General features: G+C 38.9%; 1 pseudogene; it reads left to right on the plus strand.

The window, feature by feature from the left end:
• Positions 1 to 6,132: 6,132 nt before the first annotated feature.
• Positions 6,133 to 27,968, plus strand: LOC131597770 (nucleobase-ascorbate transporter 2-like; annotated as a pseudogene).
• Positions 27,969 to 27,989: the final 21 nt, after the last annotated feature.

The raw sequence follows: 27,989 nt of genomic DNA on the forward strand, positions 1-27,989 counted from the left end.
CTGCATCACAATACCTCGTGAGAATGGGTTCACACCCATGAGAGTAGAGCATTCCATATTCATAAGTACCATTCACATATTTCAGGATCCTCTTGACTTGATTGATATGGCTGGTTTTGGGTTCTGCTTGATACCTGGCACATACCCCTACAGCAAAGGCAATATCAGGTCTACTGGCTGTAAGATACAGCAGACTTCCTATCATGCTTCTGTATAGACTTTGATCAACACTGGTTCCCTTTTCATCTTTGGTCAGCTTCAAATGGGTAGGTGCTGGTGTCCTTTTGTGAGAAGCATTTTCCATTCCAAACTTTTTGACAATGTTTCTAGCATACTTGCTCTGAGAGAGAAAGATTGAGTCTTCCATCTGTTTGACTTGCAGCCCAAGAAAATAGGTTAATTCTCCAACTAGACTCATTTCAAATTCAGATTGCATCTGATCAACAAAATGTCTAGTCATCTTGTCTGACATCCCACCAAATACAATATCATCCACATAGATTTGAGCTATCAGAATCTTCCCTCCTTCATCTTTAACAAAGAGAGTTTTATCTATCCCTCCTTTCCTGTATCCATTGCTAGTAAGAAACTCAGTTAGTCTCTCATACCAAGCTCTAGGGGCTTGGTTCAAACCATAAAGAGCTTTTCTTAATTTGTATACATGATCAGGGTGGTTTGGATCTGCAAAACCTTTAGGTTGTTCTACATAGACTTCCTCATTCAAATATCCATTCAAGAAAGCACTCTTCACATCCATCTGGTATAGTTTGAATTTCAGAATACAAGCAATCCCTAACAACAGCCTAATTGACTCAAGTCTGGCAACAGGGGCAAAGGTTTCATCAAAGTCAATTCCTTCAACTTGGGTGTATCCTTGAGCAACTAGCCTTGCTTTGTTTCTGATAACAGTTCCCTGTTCATCTGACTTGTTCTTGTAAACCCATTTAGTTCCAATGACATTAGTACCTTTAGGTCTTGGTACCAGCTCCCATACTTTATTTCTTTCAAACTGACCTAATTCTTCCTCCATGGCATTAATCCAGAACTCATCTGTTAATGCTTCCTTGACATTTTTAGGTTCAATTTTTGACACAAAACAAGAGTTTGAGATAACTTCTCTTGACCTTGTAATAACTCCACTGTTGAGATCTCCTATAATAAGTTCTTTAGGATGATCTTTCTGAAGTCTTATAGAAGGACTCTTGTTAGGGGGTTCAGGCTCAGCTTCTGTGATAGTGGGACTGCAATCATCTTCTCTTGTAGACCCTTCTGCTGTAAGATCCCAGAATGTTCCAACATCTTCTGTGACATCTGCTTGATTGTGAACATCATCAACCACAACATTTATGGATTCCATTATTGTTTTGGTTCTTGAGTTGAATACTCTATAGGCTCTACTGTTTGTAGAGTAGCCCAGAAAGATTCCTTCATCACTCTTGGGATCCATCTTCCTCCTGTGATCTCTATCAGCAAGAATGTAACACTTACTACCAAACACATGGAAGTATTTGACAGTGGGTTTTCTTCCCTTCCAGATCTCATATAGGGTGGTAGAGGTTCCTTTTCTTAAGGTAACTCTATTATGGACATAACAAGCAGTATTCATGGCTTCAGCCCAGAAGTAGATAGGAAGATTCTTAGCATGGATCATAGCTCTTGCTGATTCTTGAATAGTTCTATTCTTTCGTTCAACAACCCCATTTTGCTGTGGAGTAATAGGGGAAGAGAATTCATGATGTATTCCTTTAGAGGAGCAGAATTCAGCAAACTTTTGATTCTCAAATTCCTTTCCATGATCACTTCTGATTCTCACAACACCATTTTCTTTTTCTCTTTGAATTCTTTGACATAAGTCCTTCAAAACATCAAACACATCTGACTTTTCTCTGATGAAGTTTACCCAAGTGTACCTGGAGTAGTCATCCATAACCACATAAGCATATTTATTTCCTCCAAGACTTTCTATTTGCATTGGTCCCATCAAGTCCATATGTAGAAGTTCAAGAACTCTGGAAGTAGTCAGATGTGTAACCTTTGGATGTGACATTCTGGTTTGTTTTCCTACCTGACATTCACCACATATTTTTCCTTCATCAATTTGTAGCTTAGGAATTCCTCTTACAGCTTCCAGAGAAATAATTCGTTTCATACCTCTTAGATGAAGGTGACCAAGTTTTTGGTGCCACAGCTTTGCTTCTTCTTCTTTAGAACAAACAGTAGAGTAGCTGGATTCATGAGACACCCACAAGTAGCAGTTATCTTTGGATCTGACACCCCTCATTACTACTTCCTTTTCTTCATTAGTAACCACACACTCAGCTTTAGTGAAGTTGACTTGGTATCCTTGGTCACATAGTTGACTGATGCTTATGAGGTTAGCTGTCAGGCCCTTGACCAACAAAACACCTTCTAAACTTGGCACTCCTGAACAGTCTAATTTTCCAACTCCTTTGATTTCTCCTTTAGCTCCATCACCAAAGGTTACATAACTAGTAGAATGACTTTTGATATCAACAAGCAGATTCTTGAGTCCAGTCATGTGTCTGGAACATCCACTATCAAAATACCAGTCTTCTTTGGCTGAAACTCTAAGAGATGTATGGGCTATTAAGGCCATATTTTTAGGTTTCCATTGTTGCTTCTGGATGGGCATGATCTGCTTAGGTTTGTAAGAAGGAGCTTGATCTGGATATCCATGTAGTCTGAAGCAAAAAGGCTTAATGTGCCCAAATCTTCCACAGTAATGACATCTCCATCTTTGAAACTTTCTCTTCATTTCCCCTTTCTCGTGATGTTGAGTCACATGTTTTGACATCGGCTTCAACATCTCAGCTTCAGGTTTAGTTCTGCTACTATCTTGGACATATTTCTTTGCACCAACAAAACCTATACCAGACATATCTCTTGAACTTTTTCCAACCTGCAAGATCTCCTCCAACATATCCGTGCCACTGTTCAACATTTTTACTGATTTTGACATCTGATCAAGTTTGGATTGTAACAGGATAGTTTCACCATTCAGTTCAGATATAGTTTCATTAAGCTCTTTGTTATCAGCCTCCAACTGAGCTATGTATTTCTTCTGCTTTTCACCTTGTTGAACCACTTCTGCACATTTGATACACAGCTTTCTGTAGGAACCTGCCAGTTCTTCAAAGGTTAGCTCGTCTTTCCTAGAATTTTCATCAGAATTGCAAATTCCAGTAAGGGCTGTGACATGTTTGGCTGATTCTTCTTCAAAATCACTCTCTGAATCTTCATCAGACCAGGAGACAGACAATCCTTTCTTTTGTTTCTTGAGATAGGTAGGGCATTCAGCTCTAATATGTCCATACCCTTCACATCCATGACATTGGATCCCTTTGTTGTGATTGTACTTTTCTTCTGGTTTAGCTCCTCTGCCAGAGTCATAAGATCCATTGATGTCAGATGAGATGTTCTTGACATTAGGTCTTGACTTCTGATGCATCCTTCTCATAATTTTGTTGAATTGTTTACCAAGCATAGCTATAGATTCAGATACATTCTCTTCTCTACTTTCCTTTACTTCTTCTTGAGAGTTGGACACAAAGGCTATGCTCTTGTTCTTCTTTTCAGAATTTTCACTGATTCCCATCTCAAAGGTTTGAAGAGATCCAATTAACTCTTCTACCTTCATTTTGCTGATGTCCTGTGCCTCTTCTATAGCTGTAACTTTCATATCAAATCTCTTAGGTAGGGATCTAAGGATTTTCCTTACCAACTTTTCATCAAACATTTTTTCTCCCAAGGCTCCTGAGGTATTAGCAATATCGAGTAAATTCATATGAAAATCCTTAATACTTTCATCATCCCTCATCCTTAGATTTTCAAATTTTGTAGTTAGCAGTTGAAGTCTTGACATCTTCACTTTGGAGGTGCCCTCATGAGTAGTCTTTAGGATATCCCAGACATCTTTGGCTAGTTCACACTGGTGCACCAGTCTGAATATATTTTTGTCAATTCCATTGAATAAAGCATTTAGAGCTTTAGAGTTGCCAAGCGCCAATGCCTCTTCATCTTTGTCCCACTCTTCCTCTGGTTTAAGAGTTTTGTTGCCATCTTTATCAGTAATAACAGGATGTTCCCATCCTTTGTTCACAGCTCTCCATGCTTTGCTGTTCACAGATTTCAGAAAAGCCACCATGAGAGGTTTCCAATAATCATAATTAGAGCCATCCAGAATGGGTGGTCTCATTATAAATCCACCACCTTCTTTGTCCATCGAACCAGAAAATACTTTCCCTAGATCTCACCCAGTAAAAACAGGCAGGGTGCCTGCTCTGATGCCAATTGAAATTCTGGACTCAGACACGCGATGTCTTACAGGATGTCACGACATCACTATCTGAATGTTTTTAAACAAATGAACAAAGTACAAACAGAAAAACAACACAGGAAAATTGTTAACCCAGTTCGGTGCAAACACACCTACATCTGGGGGCTACCAAGCCAGGGAGGAAGTCCACTATAAGTAATATTAATTCAAGGTAATACAACTCAATATTACGCCTTTCACTTAATATCTACCCAATGCAACTTCAATCTAAACAGCTAGACCAGAGCTCCTACTCACTCCCCCTCAATCACAGCAGTGATGAAAAACTAACAGACGAAAAGCAAAAGAAGACACTCTTCAAAACACACCTTGATCTTGCTTAAAAGCTTTGATCAAGAACAATAGTACTCGTGCTTAAAAGCTTTGAGTACTTTTTACAACTCAAAACAAAAACGCCTAGACCAAGACAATCATCATGATGATTGTTTGGCTTACAAGAAATCTAGAACACAGACGAACAACACAACAAACTTCTGGACGGCAAACCCTAAAAAAAACTCTATCCAGCAGCTTCTTCATTTGATATATATAACCTTGCAGCAGCTGGGCCTTGGATCCAATATTAGTTTTAAACCTAATTTAAAACCATTTCCATAAATCAAAGATCCTATGAATAAACATCGCATAACGTTGTTCTGAAGCGAATCAATATCCAAAGCTTCCAAAAGAGGCGCGCAAAGTCTTAACAGATCAACCAACCATGCTGAGAACATAATAAAACACAGCAGCTTCGGATGTCATGACATCGGTCTTGACATCAGTAAAAACCTGCACAAGAAAAACTTCAAAACAATGCATGTCATGACACCGGTCTTGACATGATAAAGACACTATTTGTTTTACCAAAAAATACAGCCAATCAAAAACATCTACAGGGTTGAAGTTGACGCTTGTCTTTTTGATTTCTTTGTTGAGTATTTAGCTGTATTTGCTATTAATTTCATGGTTATACTCTAAGATGTTGAATGGAGTGTTGACGACGCTTATCTTTTGTTGACGTTTTGAATGGTAGAGTTTAAGACTCAGCCTTAGTCGTAGAAGAATTAATTAAATTTTTATAATGAATCTGCTGCGTTGTTTTTTTATAAGTTCTTCACCCAAATCAAATGTGTTGGATAACGTGTGACATCTCAAGTACAAATCAAACATATTGGATGTCGTGTAGCATCCTAGATATAAAATGTTTAGTTTACTTGTTTACTATAGTAACCCGTGTTATGGAGCAGGATTGATTTATGTATGTTTTTATGACGTGTGACACCCTTGTGTTGTTGTTTAAAATGATTGATTCATAAAATTTATGTGGGGCATAGAAGAGTGTTACACTCCTAACTTCACTATGAGAAAATAACGTTTTAGTTGAAAAATTTTAGTGTCAGATTTACATTATTAAAAACAGGAGTTAATAGATTTATTCATTCATCAAGGTGCCTTTGGATACAGCTTTGTTTGGTTGGAGATACCTCACAAATAGATTACCAACAAAGGTTTCTCTGCACCGGAGCATCAAGGTGCCGTCAAATACAACTCTGTTTGGTTGGAGATACCTCACAAATAGATTACCAACAAAGGTTTCTCTGCACCGGAGAGGCATAACATTGGACAGAACTTGCGTCCTTTGTGAATCTGAGTTAGAATCTACGTCGCATTTGTTTGGTAGCTGTGTAATATCGGAAGGAGTGTGGAGGAGAATTATATTATGGCTGGGAAATGATCTAGATTTTTCAAAGGAGGAGCTACAAAACTTCTTTCACCATTGGAATATGTTAAGCAAAATGAAGACCAGAATCACGGTAGCAATTGTGTGGCTCGCAACTATGTGGAGTTTATGGCTGGTAAGGAACGAAATCGTCTTCACTAATTCAGAATTTAGCTTCAATGAAATCATGACGGTTATTGTTTCTAGGTCCTGGTATTGGATGTCCTCTTATGTTATTATTTCGCCCGTGTGTAATTTTTCGGTTTGGAACACCAATCCCCTCCTTTGCTATAGAGGGTGACTTTTTGTAATTGGGTGGAGTATCCCTTATACTCCCTATTATTGAATTACCTATTAAAAAAAAGATTTATTCATTCATTTTATTTTTTATTTTTTATAAACTTTACAATCTCTACAATATCATTCTTTCTTTTAAGTGTTATTTTAAAGATTGTCCTAAACTTACAAAATATATTTTAGGTCGTTTTGGTAAGTTTGCAAAGATTCACTTTGATCAAAACGGGAGAATTTCAAAAGCTGCTATTAGAACATATTTGCTAGAACGATCACCTGTTTGTCAAGATTCTGATCCTGAGAAATTATCATTGCTTCTATATGCTTTGTGTGAATTAGTTTAATTGATATTTTCTTGTCTCTAAGATGTTGAACGGTTCAAATTAGGAAATCCAAGAAACTTTCATTATCTTAATCAATCAAATAGCTATGAGCTGAATACATTGGATGATTCAAAGGGGTACACTTTGTTAAAATTCCTTATTAAATAGTTCTTCCATTAATTTTTCTACTTTTTTTCATTCCTAAGATAATTTTTCATATGATATCCCTCTCTTATGAGGATGTTGTATTTCCAATTGTAGTTGTTGTACTTCATTTTGAATTGTAGTGTGATTTATTTTATATTTATATTTCTTTGTATTAAAATTATTTTTTCATTGTAGACCATTGGTTTATGTGTTGATATGGTTTTCTTGTGGTTGTATGTTATGTTTAGGAGTTTGAGTATGTTGATGATCACCGAGCTGGTAAAATTGATATGGCTTTGAATGGAAGATTGAACAAGTGCGGTGTTATTATTCCTCGTTTTGATGTCGGTGTTAAAGAAATTGAGGGGATGTAGATGTTATGGTGATAGGAGGAACTGAGTCATTGGTGGATTGTCAATTTCGGGATTCTACAAGTAAATTATAGCCAACATTCTATATTTTATGTTAGTGCCAACCACCATATTAGTTATGTATCTTTTTTGTTTTATTCTTTTAAAATTTTGCGTCAAAGATATAACTGATAGAGATAAACTTCACTTGGTTTGGTTTGGCCTGAAATTTTGAAGGACTAGTGCCTTGCATTTGTTTGTTAGGGTAGAAGACTTGGCTGTGAACTTGGAATGGACTTGTTCTGGTGAGGAGGAGGAGGAGGAGGCAATTCAAGATGAAACTTCAACCTCACTCATCTACTATCTACTATACAAACATATACTAAGACATTGACCATTCTACCTAAACTTCCCTTCCCTTAAAAAAAAATTAACACTACAACTTGGACATTTTAGTATTTAACAAAATAACCCTATCACTTTTTTATTGTCCAATGAAAATGAATGCTTTTGCCAGGTGTCACTCTTCTTTCTCCTATCTTCCTTCTTCACGATTCATTCTCTCATCACAATTCATTCTCTCTTCATATTCAAATTCTCCTTCCCTCTTCTCTCTTCTCTCTCCTCAAACCCTAAATGCCTGTACAAACCTAATAATGATGCCGCTTTCATCCACCATTCTACCTAAAAGTGTCCTTCCCTAATACTGCAGCCGCTTTCATACGAGTGAAGAACTCTGTTGATCCCGGGTTATACATGAATAAGATGCAGGATGTGTTTTGGGTTACACAGAGGAGAAGTAGAACAACTGCTTTCAAGCCTTTCATAGGTGAATATACTTTTTCTTGTCTCCAGGGTTTCGTTTCCCTTTTCCATTTTGGTTTTTATGATTTTTCAGAATAGATTTATGTGGATATAAATGTTGTTTTATGTTTGCATTGTAGTTTTTCTTGTCTCTGACTAATTCTTATGGTTTTCCTTTGAGCTTTAGTTGAATAGGTTTTTTTTTTCCGCTGCTTTTGCAAAGAGTAGAATTGTAGCATCAAGTATACAAATTATTTTGGGATTTAGTCAATGTACTGCAATTTGTTCTAGGTAAACATTTCTTTTGAAACCAAAGAGTGAAAATTATTATATAAATATGTAGTATTATCAAGTATGAAATTAACTATGTCATTTTTCATTTAATGCAGATTCTTCAGCCCACTTGGAATGGTTCCAGTAATTACATTAGTTGGTTTTGGTTAATTTGACAAAGGCTTTCATGTGGTATAGTAAAACACAAACCACCTGACTTTTACTATATAACTTTTTTGTCTCATATATTGTTGTTCATTATGTTGTTCTGTCCTATTTCAGATGGAGACTTGTGTTGAAATTGGAATTCCCATGCTAATCATGTTTATAATCTTCTCCCAGGTATGTGGTGGTCGTTTTCTTTACCTCCCCGTTTCACTTGGGAGGACGGCACGCTAAACCCTTCACGCGAAATTTGGAAGGAGAATGCGCCCGTGGTGGGATGAATTTGATTTCAGTTCTTCCTACGATATCACACGAACTTTCTTATTGGTCCTACGAGTAGGAAAGGGAAAAAAAGATCTCAACTAAACCCTAGGAGTTTGCTAAGTGTGGGGATTTCACCTAGACTAGAAATTCTGGAGTCCGGGGGGTCGGTTATATATAGGGAAGTGTTTAAACACCCTACATATCCGTAGTACTCTACAGGAACCTTCTCTGTGTCATTGTGATTGTGTTTGCTGCTAATGATTGGGAAAGTTTCTCCTTTGTGTTAGGAGAGAGAATTGAATTGATTAAAGAAAGACAGACAGATAGACAGACTGACTATTTTTGGTATTTTATTAGCTCGCTGAGATTCCTTGTGAACCTCATGCCTACATATCCCTAGTGGAAGTCAGAGCTTAATGTAGTTCGGGGAACTAACTAGGGAAATTAAATGTTTTTGGTGCCTTGCTTGAAGCTCAAGGTTGAAGCTTGGAATTAAATCTCTGTTTACAGTAAAGTGACATGAAATCATCTTTACAGAGAGGTATTTGTACTATTCTACCACAAACATTTAAAGGAGTGACAGAATAACTGGATTCATTTCATTCAAGAGGGGGACCTTACTTGTGTGTGCAAGTATGCCAGTCAGATGCCTCTTAAATAAAAGAAAGTTGCTCGTCCAAATTAGGGAAAGTGTACAAGTCTGGGGATGTGACAGAGCATGTCTTTCAGAGTCCTAAATGGGAGACTTTGATTGAAATTGAAATGTTTGTTTGTTTGAATGTGGTAGAGTAGTAAAAATATCTCTCTATAGAGATAAGCTATGTCTATTTACTGTATAAAAGATTTGACTTTAGCTGGCTTGTATGAGGCCCAAGCTTGAGGCTTTTTGATTGATTAATTAATTATTATTGACTCTGGGAGATGACTCCATTGGGGATTAATTACAGGGTATTTTAGTGTTCTGTACAAAGCCCAGAATTGAGGCTGACTCTACTTAGGGAGACTCTATTTGTGTGCCTTGTACAAAGCCCAAGGTTGTGGCTGACTGTTGAGGATAATTGAATGAATGACTCTATTTTATGTGCCTTGTACAAAGCCCAAGGTTGTGGCTGACTCTAGCTAGGGAAAAAAACATTATTTTCTGCCTTGTACAAAGCCCAAGGTTGTGGCGGACTCTTAAATAAACTGAGTATGGATGACTCTATGGGAAAAGATCCTAGGTGTTAGGAATCTTTGACACATGAAAATATGGTTTATCTGCCTTGTACAAAGCCCAAGGTTGTGGCTAACTATTTTTATTGGTTTTGACTCTACTGAGGAGATTTTATTTATTGAAAGACTGTTTTTCTTTGGAAGCTAACCCTTTCCAGGGATTTTGACTCAGCTGGAGAAATTATTTAGTGAAAGACTGACTTTATCATGTTTTTTGGAGGCTGACCCTTTCCAGGGGTTTTGACTCTTTTGGGGAAATTATATCCTAAGAGAAATGAATCTTTATTTTTTTGACATTTTTATTAATTGACTTTGGAGGCTAACCCTTTCCAGGGGTTTTGTTGAAATGATGGATTGATTTTAATTGACTTTGGAGGCTAACCCTTTCCAGGGATTTTGTTGAAGATGAAAGAATGTGTGGAAGCTAACCCTTTCCAGGGAATTTTATTGAAATGATTGGCAGAAAGATTATCTAATGGAGACTTCTTGTTTAAAGCCCAAGATGAAGGCTGACACATGCTGAGGAGAAAATAAACATAGATCCTAGACTCTGCTAAGGAGGATTGATGAAGATCAGGGTGACAGAGACTGTCCATGTCTCTCATTCCAAAAGGCGTACTCAATGTAAAATTGAGACAAACTTAGCTTGTTTAAAGTCTGGTTTAAATTGGAAGAAACTCACCAGGGTAGGCTAAAAGGTGACTAAAGACCTGTTCCTATGTTTATAAGAAACCTGATGGGTCCTTGTATACAAGCTCAAGAGGAAGCTGGAAATGCTTTTAAGAAGCCTGTGGGTCCTTGTACAAAGCCCAAGAGGAGGCTAATCGAGGGTCCTTGTTATAGCACAAGAGAAAGCTATGTAGTTTTGAACTTATTTTGGCTCTAAGCAAGTGGGTAAGAGGTTTCACCGGGAATAATTCCTCTTTGGGTGGATGTGTCCTATTATTTGGATTCTAAGGTTTTTGCCAAGATGTTTCACCGGGAATAATTCATCTTGGGGGTTTGAACTACAGATCTCTAATTAGGAAAGAGCCTTCACCGGGAAGACATTCTCAATCCTAGGCCATATTCCTATAATATATATATAGTTTAACTGTCCTAGGGTTTATACTCAAACATAGTTCTAAACTAATATATGCACAGTTTATATTTGACAGTAATTTAAATAAAGACTGTAAATTGAAAGCTTGTAAAGCCTAACCTGGATGGAGTGGAGGCCATTGAAGAAGTATGTACAGAGCCTCAACAGTAATTTTTGTTGTTTTGTTGATAACAGTTGAATATATATATATGATAAACAGTTAATGGTTTTTGAAAACAGAAGAAGTGAAGATGGACAAAGGTCACATAGGTATCTGAAGAGTTTCACCGGGAATAATGCCCTTCAAATACCAGAAGAATGTTTTGAAAACAGAAAGAAGATTTTGAAAATACAGTTTTGAAAACAAGCTAAGAAGAGAAGGTTTTTGGGACTTACACTCTATTAGAGGCCCAGTACTTTACAGTACTGGTTATGAGAGCAATTTGAAAATGATTTTGAATGATACAAGGTTTTGTTGTTTGAAAACCTTAATCATTTGATTTATTCGGAGATTGAAAACAGTTTTGAAAATTGACAAAAGTCAACTTAATTAGGGTAAAAATAAAGACTTTTTAACTAATTAAGACCTAAACAATTAGGGTTTTATCATAAAATTATTTACAAAGTGATTAGGTTAAAATAAAGTGATAATATATATTTAAAGTATTTAAGAAAATACTTAAAAACATACTATTTTAAACCTAATTAAAATTCAAGAAATAAATAATATTTTTATGATTTTTTTGACTATTCACAAAATAGATATATTAAATAATAGGTGTATGAAAAATGAAGTGAAAATGATTTAATTTGATAGGTAAATTAATTGTGTGAAGTTGTGAAGAAATTTAGTGTGAAAAGTGATAAAAAAATGGTTTTGTCACCTAGAGGGGTTGAACTCACGCCCTCCAAGTCATTGGCCAAAACACCCACCATCTGGGCTACGCGCGCAGTTTGTTTAAGAGGCACATCCAACTTATTATATTTTCAAACAAGTGGCAAAACATTGAAAAATAAATGAAGCAAAAAGTCTGGGGCGAGGGGGATTCGAACCCCAGACTTGAGGCATGATGAGACTAAGGGCATATGTGTGGCCACTGGGGCAAGTTTGTTCAGTCGTTTATAAAACACCTATCACTCAAAATAAAATAAACTTTGCCCTGAGATTTCAAAAATGGCGCGCTTCACCATCTTCGTCTTCAACCTCAAGTTCTCCATTTTTGAATTTCTGAACTTACTTGTTTCTCAACTATTTGCAACGATGTAAACATGAAACTTGCTCTAAATTCACTCACGATTTTGAATATGTAACTAACATGGATTAATATTAACTACATCTAACTAATTTACCAGAAATCGTGAGGAACCCTAAAATTTCAAAATCAAATTAAATGACTCTACTGAAAGATAAATGAATGATGATAGAGGGTTTTCAATCCTCTGATGATGCTGAACAAGATAGAATCGAGCTATTTCACAAAGAGTGCTTAAATTAGAGAGGTGAAGTTCAGAAACTTACCTCTGAAAATGGAGGTCGTGAGGATGATAGAGAGCAACTGGGCTTGAATGAATGATCTCAATAGCTTCCCTGAGACTCAATGATGCTAACTGAATGCTTATTGGAGCTTGAATCCTCCTGAATTGCTCTATGGACCTCCCTCGATTTCAGCTTCAAGTGAGCATGGAGGGTGTTGATTCTTGAGTTACAGATGAGCTGCAGCCATCTGGTTAGCTTCACTATGACCTGAGGAATGTGCCTGGATGATTGGCTTGGCTCAGAACCTCCTGAATTACTCCATGGACCTCCAACTGCAAATGCTCCAAAGTGAGAGCAACAATGGTGTTCCTCCACTTACAGAAGTGATCCAGGTGCTTGGATCACCTCAAATGACCTCCCTTGAGATGTTAGAATGTTCACTTCCCAAAGATGAGCTCTGGTTTGAAGAAATCGATTCTTCTTGCCAAAGAACTTTGAAAAACAATGAACATGAGAAGAGAAAGAGAAAGCAAGAAATATGGTTGCTTTGGTGTGTTTTTGAATGAGGAATGCCTCTGTATTTATAGGCAAATGGATGCAGATCAATTGGCTGTGGTGAGCTTGCTTAGTGTAGTGAGTTTGGTTTCTTAGCCATGAAGAAATTCAAAGAATCTCCAAAATGCAATGATGCATTTTCGGGCTAGCTTCCCCTATCCATTGATTCTATCTGATCTTAGGGGACATTTCAGATGCAAAGTGAGCTCTAATTGGTTGATGAGAAGATTCCTTGGGTGATTCATCAATTTGCCATAAATTCACAAATGTAATCATTACATAATCACATGTTCTTGTTTTTAGAATCTTCTTCAATTATCATGGCATGGTGAAAATGAATGCATGGTATTGTTTCAGACATGTTATGGGTCGTGTAGCATCCATTAGTGAAGCAAAATGCACAAAATTGCAAAGTTCCAATTTGCACATGACCTATAATTTTACTTCATGAGGCCAACTTTGAACAAGCATAACTCCTAGCTCAAATTGAATTTGGAGAAGGTTGAACACAATTTGGAAAGCCCTAAACATCTACTTCAAATCATTAGTTTATGTCTTCTTCAAAATCATTTGGGAAATTTGTGAAAAATGAGCCCAAAGTTGGATGAAAACTAGGTTAAAACACTTAGAAAATTTTCTAAGTGTTTATGACCTAAAACTTCAAAACTTTCAAAACCCTTAAATGGTTGATCTTTTGAAAAAAGTTCCTTTGTAAGATGTTGTTTTATTTTGCAAGATCTACAACTTTCATGTTGGAAGTTTTTTGAGTTGTGTAGGTGAAATTTTGAGTTCTCACCATGCCTTAAAAAACCCTAATTCCCGACTTTTTGCTCCTTGATGAATTTCTTTGAATTTCTTTGGTCAAATGACTTTGACATCCATATATTGATGATATTGATCTTTGAAAGTCATTTTTTGACCAAAAACCTTAAAAGTCAATGATGATCCCACACAGTTGACTTTTCCTGACAAAGTGAATTTTTGGGCTTTTGTGTAGAAACAAGATCTTTTCCTCAAATGAATGATGTAAATGGATTATATTGAGGTAGTAGAGATTCTTGAATCATGTCTTGAGTTTTGGATTCATGCCCTGATTAAAAAGTCAACTATCTTGGTGAATTAGGTCAAAACCCTAATTTGTCGACCATGTGAAAATAATGACTGTAGACTTTGAATTGAAGTGTGATGTCCAGTAGATCTTGTAATAAGAGTTATTTGAAGATGATTAATGTCTTTGAATGGTTCCCTGGGGCTTTTTAGGGTTTCCCAAAGGTGATCCCTGATTTTAGTCCTTGATAGGCTCCAAACCCTAGTCTGTTGATCTGAGTAATCCCGTGCTTAGATGACTGGGTGTCTTAATCAATCATAGGTGTAATAATGAGGCTTTTGAGTTTTATGATTGTATTAGAGACTAATCCCTCTATTGATTGATCCTTTGCCTGAGTTTTCTTGTCTATGAACACCCTCGATTGAATGTCAGGCTGCTCTGGGTACTTGCTTTGAATTGATGAAAATCCTGAAGATATGTCATCTCAGGGGGGTCAAAAATTGGGGTATGACAGATGCCCCTATTTAAGTTTCTTTTATCTGGAGGGAGAGAGATTGAGATCTCGATCTCTCCTGCGTAAAAGAGACTTAAATATCCAAGAATGCCCGAATTTTGGGCGCTCCTGAGATGTTGTAATTGATAAAATCTTTGTATGATTTGATCCCGTTGTCGCACTTGGCGGGGGATGAGGAGACAAACTCCTGTAGAAATACTTGATGTGGATTCTGGTGAATGGATGGCAATGTAGGATGCGCAATCCATCTTCTTTAACTAAGTGCTGATACTTAGAAAAAGGTAAACAACCTCTCCTCGTTTCGGATGTCCATATCTCGAAACTGGTCTCGGTTGCGTTTGGACAATATCTCAGATAAAGAGAAAATCTCCAAAGGTTTGTTTCCTCATCAAACTTCTCATCAGCACTTGGAAACGAGACGCCATTTGATGGTAGTAAAGAAACTTCAAAGGTTTGTTTCCTCGTCAAACTTCTTACCATCGCTTGGAGATAAGATGCCATTTGACGGCTGTAGAGAAACTTCAAAGGTTTGTTTCCTCGTCAAACTTCTTATCAGCGCTTGGAGATAAGATGCCACTTGACGGTTGTAAAGAAACTTCAAAGGTTTGTTTCCTCGTCAAACTTCTTATCAGCGCTTGGAGATAAGATGCCATTTGACGGCTGTAAAGAAACTTCAAAGGTTTGTTTCCTCGTCAAACTTCTTATCAGCGCTTGGAGATAAGATGCCATTTGACGGCTGTAAAGAAACTTCAAAGGTTTGTTTCCTCATCAAACTTCTTACCAGCACTTGGAGGTAAGATACCATTTGACGGTAAATAGAGAAACTTCACCACCTTCCCTTTTGACTTGACGTCTTTGAAAGAATGTCATATGGCCTCATGATCTTTTGAGGGGCTAATGACTTTGTTTGAAGGCGGACGAACTGTTTTCGGGGTGAAAACTGCCATTCGTCAACTGATGCCTGGGGAATCAACGAACTGTTTTCCTAAGAGGAACACTGCCATTCATCAACTCTGCGGGGAGTTAAACATCCCAGAAACAGACAAACTGTTCGAAGAAACTGCCATTTGTCGATCTCTTGAGTATTTAACAGACAAACTGTCTTTCCTTGGGGAAAGGCTGCCATTTGCCAATTGCTAGGGGAACAAACTGTCTTCTACTGGGAGAGACTGCCATTTGTCGACCTTGTCATGAAAGAAAGTGAGCAAACTGTCTTCTGCTGAAAGAGACTGCCATTTGCTGACTTTGTTGGGGAATCTGAACTATCTTCTGGACGAAGACTATCATTCGCTGACTCCGCTGGGGAATCATTTGTCGATCTGCTGGGAGATTCTGAATTATTTTCTTTGACAAGAAGTGGCATCACTTGAACTTGCTGGGGAAATACCAAACCTATAGGGAATTCCAAAATGTGACGCAGACTATCTTATCTGAAGAAGACTGTCGAATGTCGCTCTGCAGGAGATTCTCGGCTGAGGAATTCCAAAAGTGAACAAACTATCTATTTGAGGGAGACTACCATCTGTTGACTTGCTAGGTGAGATCCTTGTGTATGAACTGTTGTTTCGAAGGAAAGAGTTTCTCCGGAACTTGCAGGGGAAACTCGAGTTCATGCCTCAATGACTTAGGCATTCACAGGATCAAAGCCTGATTTGGCTATGCAATTATGATGTAATGTATGCATGAATATTATGACAATGATAGAATGTAAAGTGAATGTGAATGGAATTGTCGTGGATGTAAAATCCTATGATACGACTGAAATTCTTGTTGATCAGAAGATGTCCTCTTCTTGTAGTTCGAACTCTGTTGGGAATATCTGGTTATCAGTTGTCCGCTGTCCGAAATAAGTAATATGAATTGAAGTAAAGATCCGTCATCGGGAGATGTTCGCAAAGCGACCTCATGGGGAAATCTTGGTTCCCGGAGTCTCAACTGTTCTCGGAGCAACTATTTGCATTCTTCCTATTGTTTGTAAACCTTAGAAAGAAATTTCATCTTTATTTTTGCAAGTAAATTCATTTTTATTTTATGAAAACATTTGTTTCAAGAAATTGAATGTTTAAACTTAAAATGCATTCCAAGAAACTGAATAAGACTAAATTGCAAAGGAAAAGCACAAGGCTCAAATTATTATATATGGAATGGTAATCAGCCAAATGCTTGATTCCATGGAGTTTTTACAAAGTTGGAAATTGGTAATTTTTTGGAAAAGGGCTACGATGAAACGTGACGACCGTTATCTTTCCCTTCCACTCCGAGTTGCGCTGTATTCGTGCTTCGTAGAAGATGACCTACTGCTGATGAATACTACGCTATGGATTTTGAATGATCAAGTTTGTTCTGAACACAGTTACTTGCCATATATCCCTAACTTTTGCGTAAACTACCCCTTTCGGGTTTTAAGCTTACCGGGATTGATTATTTATTTTTTATGTCTCTAACTTTTGCCTGAATCGCCCTTTCGGGTTTTCGATTCACCGAGACGCTCTTTTTTGCCTAAGTCGCTCTTTGCGAGTTTTCAACTTAGCGAGCTGTTCTTTTAATTATTTAGGTGAAGTATTTCTTGACTGCGTCGACGTTCACAGGACGGGTGAATTCTTCTCCATCCATAGTCGTGAGTATTAAGGCTCCTCCTGAGAAAGCTCTCTTGACCACGTAGGGGCCGTCATAATTGGGAGTCCATTTCCCTCTCGAATCTGTGAGAAAAGATTGAATTTTTTTGAGTACAAGGTCGCCTTCTTTGATTGTGCGAGGTCGAACCTTTTTGTCGAAAGCTTTCTTCATTCTTTGTTGATATAGCTGTCCGTGGCATAAAGCTGTCATGCGCTTTTCTTCGATTAAGTTCAATTCATCGAATCTGCTTTGACACCACTCGGCTTCTGTTAATTTTGCCTCCATCAAAACTCTCATTGATGGAATCTCAACCTCTATAGGTAGGACTGCCTCCATGCCATATACAAGGGAGAAAGGAGTTGCTCCAGTCGAAGTACGTACTGATGTACGGTAACCGTGAAGAGCATACGGGAGCATTTCATGCCAATCTTTGTAAGTGATGACCATCTTCTGAATGATTTTCTTGATGTTTTTGTTAGCTGCTTCTACAGCTCCATTCATCTTTGGTCTGTAAGGAGATGAGTTGTGATGTTCGATCTTGAATTCTTCACAAAGCTCCTTCATCATTTTGTTATTCAAATTTGACCCATTGTCAGTGATTATCTTGCTAGGAATGCCGTAGCGACAGATGATGTGATTCTTGACAAACCTGACGACAACTTGTCTTGTAACGTTTGCATATGAAGCTGCTTCAACCCATTTGGTGAAATAGTCTATAGCTACCAAGATGAAGCAATGTCCGTTGGACGCTTTTGGTTCGATCATTCCAATCACGTCGATTCCCCACATGGAGAAAGGCCAAGGGGAAGAGAGTATGTTGAGAAGAGATGGTGGCACATGAATTCTATCGGCGTAGATCTGACATTTGTAACACCTCTTTGCGTACTGGTAGCAATCTGACTCCATCGTCAGCCAATAATATCCTGCTCTCAGTATTTTCCTTGTCATGGTATGTCCATTGGTGTGAGTACCAAAGGAACCTTCGTGTATTTCTCTCATGAGTATTTTTGCTTCTTTTCTGTCAACGCATCTGAGCAGAACCATGTCGAAGTTTCTCTTGTACAGAACATCTTCATTCAGGAAGAATCTACAAGCTAACTTTCTCAAAGTCTTTCTATCTTTCTTTGACGCCCCAAGAGGGTACTCTTGCTTTTGAAGAAAGTTCTTGATGTCGTGATACCACGGTTTGTCGTCGATGATTGCTTCTACTGTGAACACATGAGCGGTCCTATCCAGGCGCATAACATCGATCCGAGGAATGTCATTCCAATGATTTATCCTAATCATGGAAGAGAGTGTGGCTAATGCATCATCCAAATTGTTTTCTTCACGAGGAATGTGATGAAAATCTACCCTGTCGAAGAATGGTAACAATCTTTTCGCGTAGTCTTTGTAAGGAATTAGCCCTGGTTGGCGTGTTTCCCATTCTCCTTTGATTTGATTGATGACCAAAGCAAATCTCCGTACACATCCAAGTGTTTGATTCTTAGATCCATGGCTTCTTCGAGACCCATGATGCAAGCTTCATATTCGGCCTCATTGTTTGTGCATTTGAAAGTTAATCTGGCAGTAAACGGAATATGGGTACCCTGAGGCGTAACAATGATTGCCCCAATTCCTTGTCCATAAGTATTGACAGCTCCGTCAAAGATTAAGCCCCACTGGGATCCTATCTCAGGTCCTTCGTCTGGTAGTGGCTCGTCGTAATCTTTCATCTTGAGGTACATGACATCCTCGTCCGGAAAGTCGAAACTGGTTGATTCATGACCATTGAGTGGGTGGTGAGCCAGGTGCTCAGCTAGAATGCTTCCTTTCACGGCTTTCTGTGCGTGATACTCAATGTCATATTCTGATAACAACATCTGCCAACGGGCAATTCTCCCGGTTAAAGCAGGCTTCTCAAAGATGTACTTGATTGGATCCATATGAGAGATCAAACAAGTAGTATGTCGAATCATGTACTGGCGGAGACGCTTGGCAGCCCAGGCCAAAGCACAACATGTCTTCTCGAGCATGGAGTAGCGGGATTCACAGTCAGTGAATTTCTTGCTCAGGTAGTAGATGGCATGCTCTTTTCTCTTTGTCTCGTCTTGCTGTCCAAGGACACAACCCATGGAGTCTTCTAAGACGGTTAAGTACATTATCAAAGGTCTTCCTTCCATTGGAGGAGACAAGATGGGTGGTTCGAGCAGATATTCCTTAATGCTGTCGAACGCTTTCTGACAATCGTCTGTCCAGACGCAACTTTGATTTTTCCGTAGAAGTTTGAAAATAGGAGCGCAAGTTGCAGTCATGAGATATATGAATCTCGAGATGTAATTCAGACGTCCAAGAAATCCTCTAACTTGTTTCTCGGTTCTGGGCGAAGGCATTTCTTGAATTGCCTTGACTTTGTCTGGATCTACTTCAATTCCTCGTTTGCTGACAATGAAACCAAGGAGTTTTCCTGAATAGACACCAAAGGTGCACTTGTTGGGATTCAGGCGAAGCTGAAACTTCCGTAAGCGTTGAAATAACTTTGTCAGATTCTGTATGTGATCTTCTTCATTTTCTGATTTGGCGATCATGTCGTCCACATAGACTTCCACTTCCTTATGCATCATGTCGTGGAAAAGCGTAGTCATGGCTCTTTGATAAGTTGCCCCTGCGTTCTTTAGTCCAAAAGGCATAACACGATAGCAGAACGTGCCCCAGGGGGTGATGAAAGCTGTTTTTTCCATGTCTTCAGGTGCCATTTTGATTTGGTTGTATCCTGAAAATCCGTCCATGAATGAGAAGACTTTGGATTTTGCTGTACTGTCCACCAACATATCAATATGTGGTAAAGGAAAATCATCCTTAGGGCTAGCTTTGTTCAAATCTCTGTAGTCGACGCACATGCGGACTTTTCCGTCTTTCTTAGGAACGGGAACAATGTTAGCTAACCACTGAGGGTATTCTGAAGTGACGAGGAAACCTGCGTTGATCTGCTTTTGAACTTCCTCTTTGATTTTCATGGCCATCTCCGGATGAGTTCTTCTCAATTTTTGCTTGACCGGAGGGCATTCTGCTTTTAATGGCAAGTGATGCTCCACTATACTGATATCCAACCCTGGCATATCTTGATAAGACCAAGCGAAGACATCTGAGAATTCTTTGAGCAGCTGTACCAAACTCTCTCTGATCTCTGAACTGAGCGAAGCGCCAATCTTAACCTCTTTTCTGTTTCCATCGGAACCAAGGTTAATGATCTCTAGAGGCTCATTGTATGGCTGAATGGCCTCTTCCTTTTGTTGAAGTAACCGTGAAATTTCCTTTGATATTTCTTCGTCTTCTTCTTCCTCTGCCTCGAATACAGGAAACTCAAAGCTTGGAGAAGTCATACGATCGCACGTTTCAACGGGGTATTTTATGATTAATCTGCATATGTGTGATAAGTTTTATTTAGACAACGAGGGAAGACTCGGTGTATGCAGTTAATGGAATACTTGATGTTTTTTAAGGGTGTTTTTTAGGATTACCAATTTCCGAAAAAAGAAAAGGGAAAACTAACGAATGAACAGAATGACATTTTTATTTATTGACAGTCACTTCTTGAAACGAAGACCCTATAAAACAAAACTCTATTGCTTTGGGCGAAGCAAAGAGGGACATTTTCCTAAGAAATAGTAAAATGCAAAGCCCTATGAAACATCTCTTCACCCTGGGCTATGGTGAGAGGACAAAATAACGGTGAAAGTTCCTACTTAGGAGTGCGAACAACAGTTGAAACTTCAACAGCTGTCCAATAGTGGCGAACCCCATTGTGCACTAAGTAATCTGGAACCTTAGGCTTAAGCTGGCCTGTGGTAGGTCTTGATTTACCAACCACTGTCTTTGCAACACTCAGACGATCTTCTTCTACTTCAGCAGACTGAGCGGTGTGAGCATACCCCTTTCCAAGTGGAGTATGTCGAACTTTCTTTTGAGGAAACTTCCAATCTTCTGAATGGAGAGACTCGTTGTCGGAGACACTTTCGAGATCATCCTCTTCTGTATTTTGGTCTTGCTCTTCTCCCAAGATGGCATTGACTAGATATGTGAACTCTAGATCCGTAGCCTCGGAAGGTGACTTGGGGATATAATCCTCAATGATGACTTCACCAGATGCTGATGATGAATAGCAAGGGTTATACATCTCTTTTGGCTGAGAGAGGTACTCATAATCAATGTTCCATCCAGTTGGAACAATGTCTTCAAGAGAGATTCTTGAACTTTCAGGAGCGGAGTATTTCACCATGTAGTCGAATTTTCCGCTTGGTTCTCCTAATGTATCCCAAGTCTCTTCGGGGATAGGAGGAACTTCTTCTGATGAACCATGACTTCTGGTGGTGAAGCTGTCAGTAACTTCATCCCTGCTTGGTTGAGTCTTACTTTCAGATCCTTTAGTCGGATAACAGCAAGGTGAATCAGACTCTGGTAGGGAGATGTATCCTGCTTTGTTAAGATAGAATAACCATTCCTCTTCATCGGTGTTTTTCGTACCGATGGTATTGACTGTTTGTTGAACAGGTTGAAGAAAACCTCCACTGCAGAAAGTTTCTTGAATTGGGAGAACTACCTCAATCCCTGGGATAGCTCTTGATGATGTCGGGAAGAATCCAATTCCTGTTCTGTTCTTGTTGTTGGTAGGAATATTAATGTGCCCCCAACCACTGGTAGTGCCATCCTTTACAACTTGGATTGCATCTCTGTATGAAGAAATAGACGCTGCTTTCTCCTTTCCTTTGTCCAAGGAAAGTGCTTGGAATTTAGTTCCAACAACTTCTTTTGGTTCTATGTCGGAGAATGATGACAGGTTGCTGACGATCAGAGCTCGTTCTCCACATACGGTTACCAATTTGTCATTTCTTATGAACTTCAGTTTCTGATGAAGTGTTGAAGTAATTGCCCCAGCCTCATGAATCCATGGGCGACCTAGCAAACAACTGTATTGTGCTGGAATGTCCATAACCTGGAAAGTGATTTTGAACGTCTGAGGTCCAATAGTTATGGGAAGATCTACTTCTCCGAAAACTAACTTTCTTGATCCATCAAATGCTTTGACGATGACATGACTTTTTCTTAGAGGGTAATCTTCGAAAGATAATCTTGACAATGTTGATTTCGGCATGACGTTGAGAGAGGATCCATTGTCTATTAGGACTCCTGTGAGTGTATCACCCATGCAGCCAACTGAGATGTGAAGTGGAAGATTGTGGTCCACCCCTTCTTCAGGAAGATCTTCGTCACAGAAACTTAGGCTAGTTCCCGCAGAGATGTTGGCAACGATGTTGTTAAATTGGCTTATTGTAACACTTGGTTCTACAAAAGCTTGTTCCAAAACTTTCTGTAGAGCTTCCCTATGAGCTTCAGAACTCAATAGCAGGGAGAGAACAGATATCCTAGACGGAGTATGTAGTAATTGATCTACAATGTTGTATTCACTCCTCTGGATTAACTTCAAGATCTCATCATTTTCTTTCGCTTGAACAGCATTGGTTGGATGATTATCTTGCCTATGTGGTACTTCCTCCGAAGGTTTCTCCACATTTTCCGTTGTTCTGTTGAAGACTCGTCCACTTCTGGTGACTCGACTAACATCAGCAATGTTGACAACAGACGGTAATGGTATTTCCTTACCATTTTCAATGAATGTAGCGTTGTACTTGTATGGTATAGCCTTGCTGGACTCATACGGTACAGGACCTGGTAAGTAGATGACTAGTGGTGCAACTGCTGTCTTCCTGCTGTCATACTTAACTTGCATAGGTTCATCTTGATTAATTTGAGGAGATACGGTAAAGACTTCATCATCTTCTCTGTTGGCAAGAACAGTAATGGTATTGTCATCCATTAGCTTTTGAATGTCGTTACGAACACGCAAACATCCTCGTGAATTTCTTCGACAGATTCTGCATCTACTGTAAGCGTGGAAATCTGTTCCAAAGTAGGCAAGTCCATTTAAAGTTTTGTGGAACCTGACTACCGATCCTTCAAGGTCTTCAACTTTGTAGATTTTGTATTCTCCTGGACATCCTTGAACCATGTTGATGTCATGTTCAGTTCTTACTCGGATATGTTGAATCCATCCTAAGTCCATTTGTTCTTGTAATGCAGCTTGAACTACGGCACATCCTTGAGTATTCTTTGGACAAATTTCACATGTGAAGTAGTTGTGAGGTGGTACATGACCGTACCCAGCTTGTTTAGCGTGCATCCTGACAAGATTTTCCCCTATCTGACGAATGTCGTAGATTTGAATGACATTGGGGTGTTGATCTATCAGATTTACTGAAGCTTCTTTGTGCTGCGGCAAAGGATTTGCTTGGACGTTTGGATTAGTATCTTTGAAGGATGGCATTCCGCTCTTCACTAATCGTTGGACGTCAATCTTGAAAGAGAAACAGTTCTCAATATTGTGACCTGGTGCCCCCTGATGATAGGGACAAGATTGGTCAGCCTTATACCATGGTGAGGAACTGTTTGTAGGATTTGGAGGACTCCTTGTCTGAATGAGTCCTTTTGCCAGTAATGTTGGAAACAATTCTGCATACGGCATTGGTACGGGGTCAAAGGCAGGATACCTTGGAGCCCGATTGTTGTAATTTGGAGGTCGAACCTGCTGCTGAGGTTGCTGCGACCTTTGTTGAGTTTGTTGTTGCGAGACCTGAGGTTGATAAGCTGGCGCTGAGTTAACAACCGGAGTTATTGTTGCAACTTGAGGTTGGAATTTCTTCTTGATTTTGTGTAAGACATTGCTGACATCTTGATCCTTTTTCTTCTGGAAAGAACTTCCATACTTCCTTGGACCAACAGAAGATTCTGGTTCTTTGTTCAAGCGTCCTTCTCGAACTGCTTCTTCTAAACGCACACCCATGTTTACAATCTCGGTAAAGTCACTTGGTGCACTTGCAACCATTCGTCCGTAGTAAAATGGACTCAAAGTTTTGAGATAGATTTTTGTCATTTCTTTCTCTTCAAGTGGTGGACAGATTTGAGCAGCAACTTCACGCCATCTCTGAGCGTATTCCTTGAAGCTTTCTCTATCCTTTTGAGTCATGGCCCGGAGTTGATCTCTGTCGGGAGCCATATCCAGATTGTACTTATACTGTTTGACGAAGGCCTCTCCGAGGTCTCGAAAAGTACGAATCTCTGAACTGTCCAAGTTCATGTACCATTTGAGTGCAGCACCAGTCAGGCCGTGGAGAAGCCATGACAGCAGATCTTGGAATCTCAGCGTTCTGTTGTGCGAAACCCATTGCCGTTGCTCTTGGAACTTCAATTTCCAGAGGTTTGTAACCCTCCGGTGGACGCATATCCATGGTGACTTTTGGAGCTTCAGAAACTGGAGGTATGTACCCTTCTGGAGTAAAGTTATACGGCATGCCCCAAGGTCGATCAGGCGGCATGGTATACTGAGGAATAGGAGTAGAAACAATCTCGGAAACCACAGTCCTTTGTGGTTCTTCTGGCGTTGGTCGATTCTGCGCAACTACCAGGGCTTCTACCATACTATTGAGCCTTTCAACAGTACCTTTGAGAGTATTAATCTCTTCCCTGAGTTCTTCATTCTCTTGCTCAAAGTCTTCCATTCTTTTCTTGCGACTTGAACGAGTGTTGTATGGATGAGACAGCTTGAAAGTCTTGGTTCACCTCCTTCTCCTCCTCTCTTTCTGGAGAAAGGAAAGTGACTATTAGATCCGCGACAATTCTCGTGTCAGTGCGTACGACTAAAGCGATGTATGATATGCAATTAAGTTATTATTTTTCAAGGAAACACCATAATTACGTTATGAAACATCAAACTTTTATTAATTAAGCGAAAACGCCGTTTTTACACACTTTTAAAGGACTCTAAAACTTTGATGAAGAGCCGACTTCAAGTTCTAATATCTTCTTTTGTTTCTTGAGCTGAGCGTTCTCTGACGTGAGCTGATCGATGATCCAGGAAGCAGGAGGGATATGATGAGAAAGTGACGTTTGTGTCACTTGTCGATCGAGTACTTCAAGTAACTCATCCTTCCTTCTTAGGATGTTCTGAATTTCAACATTTTCCGTGTTGACAATTCGATACTTGTTCCTCCAAGCATTCCTTTCTTGGCATACCTTGTTTAATGCCGCTTGCAGTTTTTCAACATCGGTGGAGAAAAGGTAAATTGGTTCCCTTAGGGGAATAGGTTCTTGATGTTGATATGGCATCCTGAGCTTGAACGCTCTGACGCGTACCCATTGAAGGTAAGGATCCAGGGAGATGCAAAGATGTTTTCCTAACAATCTTCTCCCTTTGCTGTGTACAAGACGCCAGGCTTGAACAATTTCCTTCTTCAGCATGTTGCCATGATCGTCGATGTTCTTGAAGAACAGACCCTCCAATTGGATGTTACTTGGAATGTTTTTCATGGGATAGCCGTATTGACGACGGGCTAAAGCTGGATTGTAACTTATTCCTCCCTTAGTTCCAATAAGGGGTATGTTGGGAAAACTTCCGCAACTGAAGATGATCTTGGTTTCATCGTTGTCAGGACTACACCAATCAATGTCTGTATGAGTGAGAGACATGATTTTCTGTGACCAGTAAAGGCCATCCCTCATATTCCAGAAAGTGCTAGACTTTGGCAGGTGCGAAACGAACCATTCGTATAACAACGGTACGCAGCATGTGATTAATCCTCCTCGCTGCAGGTTTCTTGAATGCACAGAGTGATAAGCATCCGCAAGCAAGGTTGGAACTGGATTTCCAATTAAGAAGATCTTAATTGCGTTGATGTCGACGAAATCGTTAATGTTAGGGAACAAAAACAATCCGTAGATAAGCAAAGCCAAGACTTCCTCAAAAGCGCTCATATCTTGGATGCTGACGAAGTACCGAGCTTGGTCAAACAGGAATTTGGAGGGCAATCCTTGAATTCCTCCTCTACTCACCATATGAGTTCTGATGTCGACTACGTTCAAACAGGAATTTGGAGGTCAAAACCCTTAAATGGTTGATCTTTTGAAAAAATTTCCTTTGTAAGATGTTGTTTTATTTTGCAAGATCTACAACTTTCATGTTGGAAGTTTTTTGAGTTGTGTAGGTGAAATTTTGAGTTCTCACCATGCCTTAAAAAACCCTAATTCCCGACTTTTTGCTCCTTGATGAATTTCTTTGAATTTCTTTGGTCAAATGACTTTGACATCCATATATTGATGATATTGATCTTTGAAAGTCATTTTTTGACCAAAAACCTTAAAAGTCAATGATGATCCCACACAGTTGACTTTTCCTGACAAAGTGAATTTTTGGGCTTTTGTGTAGAAACAAGATCTTTTCCTCAAATGAATGATGTAAATGGATTATATTGAGGTAGTAGAGATTCTTGAATCATGTCTTGAGTTTTGGATTCATGCCCTGATTAAAAAGTCAACTATCTTGGTGAATTAGGTCAAAACCCTAATTTGTCGACCATGTGAAAATAATGACTGTAGACTTTGAATTGAAGTGTGATGTCCAGTAGATCTTGTAATAAGAGTTATTTGAAGATGATTAATGTCTTTGAATGGTTCCCTGGGGCTTTTTAGGGTTTCCCAAAGGTGATCCCTGATTTTAGTCCTTGATAGGCTCCAAACCCTAGTCTGTTGATCTGAGTAATCATGTGCTTAGATGACTGGGTGTCTTAATCAATCATAGGTGTAATAATGAGGCTTTTGAGTTTTATGATTGTATTAGAGACTAATCCCTCTATTGATTGATCCTTTGCCTGAGTTTTCTTGTCTATGAACACCCTCGATTGAATGTCAGGCTGCTCTGGGTACTTGCTTTGAATTGATGAAAATCCTGAAGATATGTCATCTCAGGGGGGTCAAAAATTGGGGTATGACAAGGTACAAATTAAATAATTGGATTAGAAAATTTGGATTAGTGTTTAGTAAGAAAATTGCTTTTAATTGTCTTACTCTTTTTTGTTCAAATTGTTACACCTGCATTGATTTGAAATTGATTTTAAAGTATTATGAAATGTTGTTTGTAGTACTTGAAAATTTTTCAGACAAGACATGTACTGATACTAGAGTGATTTGCGCTACTCATATCGACAACGGTGATATGGCATATGCACATCTATTTATAGAGAGTGAACCATACAAACACCAACCGGATTTAACGCAACATAATTGCAGGACAGATAGGGCTAATCTCATTTCTTCTGCTCCTTGGTTGGTACCAATATCATCTTGATTGTTTAATATGTTTATGTTATTATGTATTAGGGTAGCAAAAATGATGTTGATTTCTTGAACATGTTACTGCAGGATAAAGATCCCATACCCTCTTGAATGGGGTGCTCCTACATTTGATGCTGGACATTCTTTTGGAATGATGGCTGCTGTTTTAGTCTCATTAATCGAGGTATTTTCAAATACATAAACATTTGATGCTCTGCCGTATAACTTCTAAACAAACGGTCACCGCCTTTGATGTTTTGACAGTTAGCTGGAGCATTCAAGGCAGCTTCGCGTCTAGCGAGTGCCACACCACCTCCTGCTCGTGTACTAAGTCGTGGTATCAGTTGGCAGGGAATTAGAATTTTGCTAAATGGCCTTTTCAGAACACTGACTGGTTTAATCATTTTAGTGTATGTGCTATTAAACATATTCTCATTCATAGTTTTCATTTTTTAGAGACAGAAATTGATTCTTTTAATATCATGACAGAGAGAATGTAGGACTTCTAGGAAGCAACCGTGTCGGAAGTCGAAGAGTCATTCAAGTTTCTGTTGGCTTTATGATATTCTTCTCAATGTTAGGTGAGTGACAAACTATATTGTTGTGTTTT

The sequence above is a fragment of the Vicia villosa genome, linkage group LG4 (genome assembly GCF_029867415.1).
Source record: "Vicia villosa cultivar HV-30 ecotype Madison, WI linkage group LG4, Vvil1.0, whole genome shotgun sequence".
Lineage (NCBI taxonomy): Eukaryota > Viridiplantae > Streptophyta > Magnoliopsida > Fabales > Fabaceae > Vicia > Vicia villosa.